At 39.4% G+C, this 12,789-nt stretch overlaps 1 protein-coding gene across 1 annotated transcript in view; it reads left to right on the top strand.

Moving 5' to 3' along the window:
* Positions 1 to 1,568: 1,568 nt before the first annotated feature.
* The window catches only part of LOC127578920 (phosphoprotein associated with glycosphingolipid-enriched microdomains 1-like), a 60,874-nt gene continuing 49,653 nt past the window's right edge, over positions 1,569 to 12,789 (top strand). Inside the window, exon 1 of the mRNA XM_052031496.1 lies at positions 1,569 to 1,705. The gene's annotated coding sequence lies outside the window, so the exon portion shown is untranslated. The remainder of the gene's footprint in view (positions 1,706 to 12,789) is intronic.

The following is a 12,789-nucleotide window of genomic DNA, read 5'->3' on the forward strand; positions in this document are numbered from 1 at the left end:
CCTTACTTATCAGATTCAAGCACCTGAGACACGAGACCGCAGATACTGGAATCTGGACACACAAAATGCTGGAGGACCTCAGCAGGTCAGGCAGCATCTATGGAGGGAAATTGACAGTCAATGTTTCGGGATTAAGACCCTTCGTCTGGACTGGAAAGGAAGAGAGGAGATAGCTAGTGTAAGAGGGTGGAGGCAAGGGGTGGAGAAAGAGCTGGCTCCACCCCTTCCCTCCACTCTGGAGGAAAGGTGTGGATAGGTGGATCCAGGTGAGGGGGAGGTGATAGGCAGGTGAGGGAGGGGGGAGAGTGGGAATGATGTCAGAAGCTGGGAGGTGATAGGTGGAAGTGACAAAGTGCTGAAGATGGAATCTGATAGGAGAGGACAGTGGACCATGGGATAAAGGGAAGGAGGTGGGGAGGGGAACCAGTGCACTGGGAACATTTGTGTTCCCAATTATCACTCTCCAGCAGCTGTCTCCACCTTCACCCTCCCCTCCCCGCACCTGGCTCCATCTGCCTTTTTTGCCCTGGCTCCACCTATGACCCACCTGCCTCTGTCTCCCAATTCTACCTCTCCCTCCCCCCTCCATCTGCCCTTCATACTTCACCCTTCCTCGATCCACCAATCACCTGCTGGCCCCTGTCTCACTACTCCACCTCTCCTCCTCATACTAGCCATCTCCCCCCTCCAGGGTTTTGAACCGAAACATCAACAATTCCTTCCCCCCCCCCCCCCTCCCCAATGCTGCTCTACCCACTGAGTTCCTCCAGCAGATTGTTTGTTGTTCCAGATTCCAGCATCTGCACTCAGGAGACTGATTTTTAATTAAGGATGTGTGAAACTTCTTCCCAATTCTCCGGAAAATGGAGAAAGTTGCTTAATGTGAGACCCACGTTATCATTCCCTTCTAACACTGGCCAGATTTATTCGGCATTTATCCACCTTTCAGTCTTAGGGTAGCTATTGCTTTACATTCATTGTTCTGCCTGCAATCATATACAATGGAATTGGAATTGGTTTGCCCCCAGAACACTCTAGGCAAAGATGCAGTTCATTGTGTGTTTCCATGTACATGTGACTAATAAAGATATCTTATTATTGTTACATGTACCGAGGTACATCTTATTATTGTCACATGTGTCGAGGTACAGTGAAAAATTTGTCTTGCATACGGTTCAGACAGATCAATTTATTCCGCAGTGCTCCCATGAGAGACTTCATACAATGTCATACTTCAATAAAGTACAATAAAGCCTGATCAAAGTGAAAACACCTACTTACTAGTTTAAAAAACGGACTAACAAACCTATGTACGTAGACGCTGCTCCCTTCAATAGTTCGACCCAATGCTTTGTAAAACTATAGGGAGCGCTGTCGTTCTGCTTCAGTCCGCGGGTGGTTTCATCACATGGTTGGAGAGGGTGGTTGATAGGAAGAGTTTGAGAGACCCTTTTACTAAATGATGAGTGACTACAATGCCTATAATCTGAGCACCCGTACAGTATGAAGTAACATTACTCGCCTTCAGGAGGATTTGCTTTTATTTCGTTCACTTGTGAAGTTGCAGAATGCGATGCAAGGAATGTGCTGGAACCAAAGCCAGACAACGATGTTGCGCTGGGAATATTCGCTTCAGGGGAATTGGTAGGCACTTAACATTGAACCCAAGAAGCAATAGATCACCTCACAAGATTTCTTTTTCTGAGTAAGTATTATATCTTATAATCGTTCGTGCATTCGACTGTGCAGCTTTATAACCATAAATATTTCTTTACAATTGAAGCACCATTTTAGGTTGTGCTGAGCTGAGATGCGAAGTTTTTAATCTGTTGACCTTTTGCTTCATGTAGCACAATGAATTAATTCCATGGTACCTGCTGGTAAAATGCCAACCAGATAACTAATTCATACTTTTAACATAACATATTTTCACGTTTCTTTCTGCTCAGGAGAGCGAAATGTGCTTTTGCCAGTTCATTGAAAAAATATAAAATACATCTTTTCATGCAGCAGTCCTTGCATCGTTATAGGACACATTCCTTAAATATTAATAAGTTTAAAAATCGTAGCCTCGCCTTGCCCATTTGAGATGAGAAATTTGAGAGAATGTATTCTGTGCAGATCTGTATTTTTACTTAACAAGCCTTGTACACTAGGCTTCTAGTCGTTTATTTACAATGCACGTGAACGATTGGTAGGTGATAAAATGTGTAAATTGCACCGAACAAGTGAAATCTGCTTAAAATGGACTGCTCAAGATTAATTTCTGCGTCGCATTTCCCTGCAATTGGAAAACGTTGTTTGGACTTAACCATTACAACTCTGGTAATTTTTTTCAGACCTCAATAAAACTATGATCACACCATCTCGCTGATCTCAATACTGCTCCGTTCTCTGCGTGCTTCATCTGCAGCTGTTGTCCGTTGGCATTGTTCATCCTTGCTGTACGTTCCTTTAACGTATTATTCACCCCGTCTATTTATAACCAGGCATTTGAAAACAAAACAATTAGATTTTCACTGTTGAATAATACTTTCCGCTCCTCTACATAATTGAACTCGTTTGCAACCAGCCCTTTAGTTTCAGTTATGAGACAGAGAAACGGCAATTTCCATTCGGTAACAAAATATGGTAGACCATGCGAGGAGATTATCTTGCCTGTATAAAATTTACAGCAGAGGAACAGGCTATTTGACCGTAACTGATCAATGTTGGTCTTTCATGCCGAACACAAACTGCCTCACATCCTGCATCATCTCACCCGGTCCCCGCCACGTATGTATTTGCCCTGATAAATGCATCCAACTCTCAACTACCCGTGCGATAAGAAGTTCCATCCTGATGCTGGGTCTCGACCCGAAACGTTCGGCTCCACAGATGCTGCCTGACCCACTGAGTTCTTGCAGCAGTTTATTTTTTTTTGCTCTTCAGAATATTGATGTATTGCCCTTTTTCTTTGCTCTTCAGAATCTATGTTAGGCTGCCCCCAGTCTCCTCTCTTCCAGGCAAGAAAAAGTCCTAGCTGTTGTGAAGTTTTAAATTTTAGATTTTGAAATAACACATATGGTTTCTGAAAAATATCTTCCTGATTTTATAAAGCAAAAGATATGAAAGCTGAATATGATAGGTTTAGATTTAGTACGATCTTATTAAATATTGGAACAGACCTCATGAACTCGGTGGACTCCTAGTGCCATGCTGCTAGACTAATTTCTGAGGAGAAGGGGTTTGTTCTTGAAGTTATCGATTTTGCAGATATTCACGTTTTTGCAAAGAACAACAGTTTAAGGTTCGGACATATTACATAATAGATATTTCAAAGCTTCTTATGCCCGCTCTGGGTTACCTCAGACACTGGACTGAAGAGGCAAATTAAGTACGTGTAATTGAAAATGTACTCTCAACAGTTGTGTTCCTTAACTTTTATCAAAACGGCAGGATCAAAGATGTGACAGCCATGAGGACTTGACCCGGATTGTGTGTTACATACATTCAAAAATGCTAAGAAAGCTATGGAAATATGAATCCTTCAGATCAAAATAGGGACTGCACATATAGAAATATATATCCGATCGTGGCAAATGCAAGAAAAATCATATTACAAGCTGGTTGAAAAGTAGATTTCATGGATTTTGAAACTCCTTGGCCTTGAAATAACACGATTTACTGATGTTAGAGTGTTTAACACAATCTCTGGAACTTCCTCCTCACCTGTTTCAAGAACCTTTAAACAGTTAATTATAAAACAATATTCAAGTAAAGATTTTAAGTGTTCAGAAATTGGTATCCATTTATTAATTTTGTAATTTATTGGTAGTTCAGATTCACATCTTGTGATTAATTTCAAGTCCATCGTTTTCATTATGCATAAACTTATCAACTTTTAATTCTTAGTCATATACCCGTCATAGTTTCATGATTTAAACAATTAGTTTATTACAAGTAGGTTTATTGGTATATGTTAGAGTCATACAGTACGGAAACGGGCCCTTCAGCTCAACTCGTCCATGCCGAGCAAGATGTCTACCCCAGCTAGTCCGATTTCCTTACATTTGGCCATTATTGCTCTAAACCTTTCCAATCCATGTACCCGTCCAAATATTGTAATTGTACCCACCTCTACTGCTTCCTCCAGCAGCTCATTCCACATACTCACCATCCTCTATGTGGAAAAAGTGGCCCTTCGGGTTCCTTTTAAATCTTTCCCCTCTTGCCTTAAATCTATTAGATTTAGATTCCCTATACCGGGCAAAAGGCTGCGACCATTCACCTCATCTAGGCCCCTCATGTTTTTATATACCTCTGTAATGTCACCCCTCAGCCTCGTACACTGCAGGGTAAAAAGCCCCAGTCTATCCAGTGTCTCCTTATAACTCCAGCCCTCCAGTCCCAGTAACATCCTTGTGAATCTTTTCTGTACCCTTTTCAGTTTAATGACATCCTTCCTGAACTGTACACAATACTCCAAGTGTGGTCTCACCAGCGTCTTGTACAGCTGTAACATGACATTTTACTCAATTCCCTGACTGATGAAGGCAAGCATGCCGAATGTCTTCTACACCACCATGTCTGTCAGTGTTGCCACTTCCAGGAAACTATGTACTTGCATCTCTAGATAACTCTGTTCTATAACACTCTTCAGGGCTCTGCCATTTACTGTGTAAGTCCTGCCTTGGTTTAACTTACCAAAATACAACATTTCACACTTGTCTGACTTAAGTTCTATCTGCTATTCCTTGGCCCACATTCCCAGTTCATCTAGATCATTTTGTAATCTTAGATAACTTACTTCACTGTCCACTGTATGACTAATTTTGGTGTCATCTACAAACTAACTAACCATGCCAACTACATCCTCATCCAAAAAATTGTTAATATAGATGATGAACAAAAGTGGACCCAGCACTGCTGATCACATGCCTTCAATCTAAAAAACAACCCTCCACTACCACCAGCTGACTCCTTCCACCAAGCCAATTTTGTATCCAATTGGCTAACTCACTCTAGATCCCATGTGATCTAACCTTCTGGACCAGCTTCCATGTGGGACCTTGTCAAGGGCCTTGCTAAAGTCCATGTAGGCAATGTCTACCACACTGCCTTTGTCAATCCTCTTGGTCACTGCTTCAAAGATCTCAATCAAATTCATGAGACACAGTTTCTAACACACAAAGTCATGCTGATTATCCCTTATCTGTCCCTGCCTTTCCAAATGCAGGTAGATCCTATCACTCAGAATCCCCTCCAGTAACTTTCCCACCACAGATGATAGGCTCACCGGCCTGTAGTTCCCTGACTTGTCCTTGCAGCCCTTCACCCTCCAGTCTTCTGTTAGCTCACCCCGGCTAATGATGATACAGATATCTCTGCCAGGGCCGTAGCAATTTCTTCCCTACTTTCCCTATAATGTCCTAGAATACACTTGGTCAGGCCCCGGGGATTAATCCACCTTTGTGCACTCACCATTTCTTCTGGCTTTCTCCCGTGGGTAGTTCTCCATGGCTATCTTTCAGGTCACCTACAATGTGCCTTGACTCATCATCAAGAAGCAGATAACAGTGAAGATACCGCTGTTAATGGTGGTGCTACTGTGTTTCTGAAGTTACATATTAACCAGAGGCCAGAGTTTAGAGGAAAGACAAAAAAATGGTGCTTCAGCATAATATGAGGTTGGCAATTTCTGACAATATCAGTATTAATTACCATTCCCTAATTGGCCAACCACATTCTTATGAGTGTGGTGTCTGGATAGTGGGCTGACCAGGTATAAGAACAGCGCATATGCCCAAAATGACATGAATAAACCAGCTGGCTATTTACACTAATCCATGGCTTCATAACCAATGCAATTGCTTCTAGGGTTCAATATTGAGTCTGGAAGATGAGGTGCTGTTCCTAAAGTTTGTGTTGGGCCTTGTTACAACAGTGCAGGAGGCCACAGACAGATAGGTCTGTGATAGGTCCTATTCCTACCCAATTGTCTACACTTAAGTAACATGGCCCAAAGTAAGCTTGAGGGTCTCATCATCTGTTGTAGTCTTATGGACTCAATATCAAATTCTAATACTTAAGGTAACTTGCTTTCTCTGTCTGTATCAGAACTGTATTTCCACTGTAAGTCCTCCACCTGTGATATTGGTTCAGTTTTGCTCTCTCTCCATTAGCACAGCCTGACTTGCTGGGCATATCCTGCAGCCTAACAGCATCCATTAGTCCATTGATCCAGATGACCTCTACAACTTATCCCAATAGCAACCCTGGCCTCACCCTATCATAGATATTCCCATTGTCTTGTACATCCTTCCCCCAACTTTCTCTGGAACTTAAAAACTAATTTGATTTTCTCCCAGTTGCAGTTCTGATGAAGGATCCTCAACCTGAAATTTTCACTCTGTTTTCCTTTCCACAGATACTGCCTGACTTGCTGAGTGTTTCCGACATTTTTGTGGTTTAAGTATTGATACCAACTTTTTTTCAAATCAGTTAACTGAATTTAAATTATCCATTGGAACTTGTATTTTTTCTCTTTAGTCCAGGCATCTAGCTATCTAGACCTGCAAATAAAACACTAATATCTTCATTATAATGAAAAACTAAGTATAGGGTCTTTAATACAAATGCCATCCACAATAAATCTAAGGTGCTCTGTATTTCAGTTTCTGAAAAGCTTACTAATGAAATGTGATTTGAAATGCACTTCTGTTAATCTAGAATGCATTGCAGCTTAAAAGAAATGCTGGTGTACTACCATGAATATGGTAGAGACAGAAGAAGGGTTACCCACCTGAAAAGCATTTTAAAATAATGTTAAGCTGCTTATCAACAATTTTAAAGGAATATTGTTCTGAAAATAATGAAATATTCAGTAAAAATTTCTAAATTAAAAATCATTAGTTTACACCACCTTCCTTTTTGAATTTATTTTGCTAGTAAAAGATTGTGTGTAGGAATTATAGAACAAAACCAGGTGGTCAGCACATTGCTTCTTGAGCTTGTGCTGGCTCTTCAACTGGAATTAAATATTCTAATCCAATTTTGTTGCTCTTCCGTAAAGCATTTTATCTGAATTATTTTCAAATACTACAAGAAATCCTTTTAAATCCCAGCTTCAACAGTTGCTTCTGGTCAAGATGTAGCAGCATTTACATCCTTTTCTAATTTGCTTCATTTATTGAATTTTACTTAGTCTTAGAAGGACAGATCATCCAGGTTACAATTGTTATATATTCAGGCAAGTAATTTGTATGAACATTATTTTTGCCAAGACATGTCCCCTCCAATCCCATGCTAAAAGGTCTCCATTCTGCTGTTGATTAGTGACAACAAATTTCTGGATTACTCTTGAGAAAATGAGATGCATATTTGAGTCATCACAAGCTGCAAGGCTCATGGGGTGTGTGTTAGAAGTCTCATTTTAAACAAACAGGTCATTTACATGCTGTTGAATAAAATCTTGGCTGATCTGATTAAGACATCAACTCTACATTCTTGTCTACCTGAGGTAACCTTTAATACCTCTGCCTTAAATTTTGAAAGGCTTTGCTTCCACTGCCCTTTAAGAAAGCAAGTTCTAAAGACTTAAAGTCCTCTAAAACAAAAGTTTGCCTTATCTCTATCTTAAATAGGAGTCCTCTTATTTTTAAGCAGTGAACTCTAGTTTTGGATTCTCCCACAAGTGGAAATATCCTCTCTACATCCACTCTGTCAAGGCTCCTCAGAGTCTTAGCTGCCTCAATCAGGTCCCCTCATGATTTGTCTAATCTATCCAACCTTACCTCACAAGGGAACCCACCCATTCCAGATATTAGTCCAGTAAACTTTATCTTAACTGCTTCCAGAGCATTAACATGCTTCCTTAAAAAGCAATCCAGTACTCACAATATGGTCCACCAATGCCCCATATTACCGAAGTATAATTCCCTTATTTTTCTTCAATTCCCCTTGCAATACACAAAAATGTTCTGTTGGCTTTGCTAATTACTTGCTGCACCTGCAGACTAATTTTTCTGAATCATGCATTAGGATACCAAGATTGCTCTGCAATTTCTTACCATCTAGTTAATATGTTTCTTCTTAAATTTGTAATAACAGTGTGGCTTGAAATGGCTTTATGAAGTCCCAGAGAGAGATTGGCAATATGCACTTGCAGGCTAGACTGCTAATCTCCATTTCATTTGAAGCTCTAAGAAGTGTGCAATGACATCTTTGTTAAATTCCAGAAATGGCCACTTTTTTTACTTTGAAGTGTTAAATTGAGTAATGAGATTATTGGATTCTATCTTCTGTTTTTCTTTTTCAGCTCTTTATAAAGAACTGTTGGAGCAGGGTAATTTTAATTAGTTCACCAATACCCATGCACATCCCTCTCGAAGGATGAGGAAAGCGAGTATTAGAGAAAAAGTAATATTATTAGAGTATTGACTGATGATAGAATATTATGTAGAATGTTTTGTCTGTGTGAATACATTTGCCAGAGATTCCATTGGAGGACTGATGCTTTGCATCTTTGATACCATTGCATTCAGCCGGGGGGGAGAAATTAATAAATGACAAGGGAAAGTACTCAGCATTAAACAAGGAATAAGCTTTCCTTTAGGGAATATAAGGTATATTATAAGCCAGTGATTAAAGAGATGGTGAAAGAATGCAACATTTTTTTATATTCTTTCAAGGGACGTGGGCTTCACAGGCTGAGCCAACATTTAATTGCCCATCCTTAGTTGCCTTTGAGAAGGTGGTGGTGAGTCGCCTTCTTCAACTGCTGGAGTCAACATCAGACAATTTATTTCAGTTAGAATCAATAGCTCGTTTCCCTTTAGATAAAGAAGTCAAAGGATACACACACACACACACACACACAGATATATATATAATAACACTTTTAATGATTTGACCAGCGTTAATAACCATCAAACAATCCCTATCAGCTGAAAAATGAACTATTATAACTACTACAATTACATAGAATCTTACAGCTTTGATTTTGCTTGATGATACCAGTGTTTATGCTCCATAATAACCTCCTCCCACCTCACAAATGTCATCTCCTTTTAATTTCTTCCGAATAATGCCCAGCTTTTAAGCCATCAAGCAATAGGCATGTGCAGCTAATGCTGCTTTTGTAACTGAAATCTGATGAACATATACGTATTCAAGATGTGCTGATTAGATCATGTTGCTACTATAAGTAATGAGGAACCAGTTATCACAACAATCTCATAGAAACCACATCTTCCTAAAGACATCAGAATTATTTTCTACAATGTTTTGTCAAGCACCTCTCCTTGTTTAAGCCTTCATTAAATTAATTGCGTATGCCTAGTAGTTTGTAGTGAAAGATTACGCTGGAACTTTGATCCATGAAAATATGATTGCAATATATGTTCTTACTATCATTTTACTGGCATAAAGGAACACTTAAGAGTAAGTATAACCATTGAATCGGAATTTATTGTCAAACTATCAGTTAATGGCACCTGCCAATATTGGTATTGGTATTGGTTTATTATTGTCACTTGTACCGAGGTACAGTGAAAAGCTTGTCTTACAAACCGATCGTACAGGTCAATTCATTACACAGTGCAGTTACACTGAGTTAGTACAAAGTGCATTGATGTAGTACAGGTAAAAACAGAACAGTACAGAGTAAAGTGTCACAGCTACAGAGAAAGTGTAGTGCAATAAAGTACAAGGCCACAACAAGGTAGATCGTAAGGTCATAGTCCTTCTCATTGTATAAAGGAACCGTTCAATAGTCTTATCACAGTGGGGTAGAAGCTGTCCTTAAGTCTGGTGGTACGTGCCTTCAGGCACCTGTATCTTCTACCTGATGGAAGAGGAGAGAAGAGAGAAGGTCCCAGGTGGGTGGGGTCTTTGATTATGCTGGCTGCTTCACCAAGACAACGAGAGGTAAAGACAGAGTCCAAGGAGGGGAGGCTGGTGTCCGTGATGCGCTGGGCTGTGTCCACAACTCTCTGCAGTTTCTTGTGGTCCTGGGCAGAGCAGTTGCCATACCAAGCTGTGATACATCCAGATAGGATGCTTTCTATGGTGCATTGGTAAAAGCTGGTAAATAAAAATGAGACAGCGGTGAGAGGAGCAGATGCACAGTTGAGCAGTGATATCCAAAAGTTGGTCTCAATATTATACCACTCCAGCATTAGCTTCTTAGACATTGCTTATTGCTGCCAGCTTCACAATTGAAATGCATTGAATGCTGTGTACTTGCATGGCTTGTAATAATTGATCTCAACACAAAATATTAGTCTTTTCCATGCTTATCTGTAGCTGTCAGTGAAATTCCCTAGCAACAAAAAATTACTTTGTGAAGTCTCATTCCCAAAGGAAATTATAGAAAAAAGTGGGGGAGAAACTTATCTGTGTTGCTTGTGTTAAAGAGAGATCATGAATTTCAGCCATGCGTTGCATTTGGATCCATGACTCCAATGGAACCAGAATGTACAGAGTGAATACAACCAGCAGCCGATACTCAATCATTTAGCACTAATAACGAAAGACAAATTTCTCCCATTAACACAAGCACATAAATATATTTGTCAACCTTCTGCCTTTTTCTCTTGCAATAAGATCTTTACCTCTCTTATTTATTTTTCTACACCTGGTTTGTCCCTGCATTCACCAACCCTGATTTACATTTGTTTCTCAGAATCTGTGCTATTAATTTCACGGTTCTCTGGTCTGGCTAAAGAAATCAGTAGTTGGCAGTACCGACTCGGGTTCTAAATGCCCTGCTTCCCTCATTGTGATCCATCTGTTCACATTTCCAGCAACCTGTCCTGTAAACATTTATGGAAGTCTAAATGTGGAAGTGATGTCCAGCAACAAAGTATTGTATTTAGAAACCCTCATCCCAGCCTGTATCTTCACCAGAAGCAACTGTTCCAATTCCGAGCAGTCCGCCATATCCCACCCTCCCTAAGATTTCCCACTTTCATGTTCAATCCCATTCATGACCTTCCTCCTTCATCCCAATAACTTTTTATCAGCCACACAACTGGTAGTCATTATCCCGTACAGGGACTCCCCATTCCTTTGTGTGCCTGTGATCCATTGTGGAATCTCGCCTCATTTTACCAGTGGCTGTCAATCAATCTAGGTCCCACATTTTGGAATTCTCTTTCATATCTTGATGGCACTCCTCTTCCTCTGATTCTTAAACATTTTTTATAATCTTAAAATATTTTTAAAATATTCTTTAAAATTGCCCTTTTAACCCATTGTTTGCTTGCCCCACACAATATCTTCTTTGGCTTGGCATCTCTTTTTCCTGATTTAAATAAATGCAAGTTTCTGATGTTGAAAAACGTGTTTAATACCCACATGATCAACAATGATAATCTGTGCTGTGAGCAATACAATATGAAATTAGAAATTATTGAATCAAAGGATTGCGGAAAGGAGTGCTTCAAGGTAGTGCAATAATAACACAAAAAGTTAATGAATCCTAATCCAGGATGTTCAGGTAAACTGATGGGTTTGGGGAAAAGCCAGGGAAGAGGTGATAATATTTTTTCATTGTACCAGTTTGCGTCCAAGTATATCAACAGGACCCAGCATTGTCATTGCCTGCAATAATGCCTTTGCATATTGCATAGTAAAACAGAGAATTAAAATAACAAAAAGTAGTATTTGCAGCATTCTTTATTTTCTTACCTTTGTAAATTATAAATGAATAGAATGAAAAACTTTTGCATTGCTCTATCTGAACATGGGTAATATGTGTGAGCCCTATAAATTCGGCAGCTTTGGTACTAATTAACTTGATTCCCATGAACTGCAATCATCTTAAGGAAATCAATAAATGGAAAGATGATCAAAGTAAGAAAGGAAAACAGTAAGTGTTTAGGTAAATTGTTAAGAATTTCCACATAATTTTGGATCTATAATAACTTAAGTTTTTTGTACATTGTAAAAAAGTATTTTTATGCTTATCAATTGGTTGAACTTGTCTTGTTTTTAGCATGAATCATCCTATGACATCTAATAACATAATTCAAAGAAAGGCAATGTCACAAAGGAATATTGCAGTAACATAGAGCCTTGTTAACCTCACTTGAAATATTTAATAAAAGCTTACATGTATGGGATCAAATACATTAGAACTTGTCTTAGAACATACAATTTAGTCATACTTTAGATGCCAGAGTTCTAGTAACAACAATATCTGAAAGAAATGCTGTCAGTAAAAATATAAGAGAAAGGAAGAAATTGCCAGTTTTGGTTCAGTAATGCTCATTTTCATCCATGCAATCGTTTCATGAATGAGAGTAACTATAAGATCAATTCCCTATAATTCTATGTATATACCTCAAAAGGGTGTATTTTGAACAGTAATCTGTTGGGGCATGACATAAGAACAGAAGAAATAGAAGCAGAAGTCGGCCATTCAGACTGTTCATGTGCATGTTCGGCCATTCAGTATGATGGCAGAACATATACATGAACCTGTTACCTTAGCACCACTTTCCTGATCAAAGTTCATGTTCTTTGATTCCATTAGTATCCAAAAATCCATTGATCACTGTCTTGAATATACTTAGTTACCGAGCTTCCATGTCCCTTTTGGATGGAGAATTCCAACAAAGTCAACCTTTGTTCCTTGTATTCTTGTCTTCTTGTCAGGAGGCAAACATTCCTTCAGCTATCTCAATGGATAGTCAGTGGTATAGTGGCAGAACTCCAGTGACTCCAATCCTGATCTCAGGTGCTGTCTATGGTTTTCTCAGCATCTCAAAGACAGGTGGGTTTGCAGGTTAATTGGCCCTGGTG

The sequence above is a fragment of the Pristis pectinata genome, chromosome 16, assembly GCF_009764475.1.
Source record: "Pristis pectinata isolate sPriPec2 chromosome 16, sPriPec2.1.pri, whole genome shotgun sequence".
NCBI lineage: Eukaryota > Metazoa > Chordata > Chondrichthyes > Rhinopristiformes > Pristidae > Pristis > Pristis pectinata.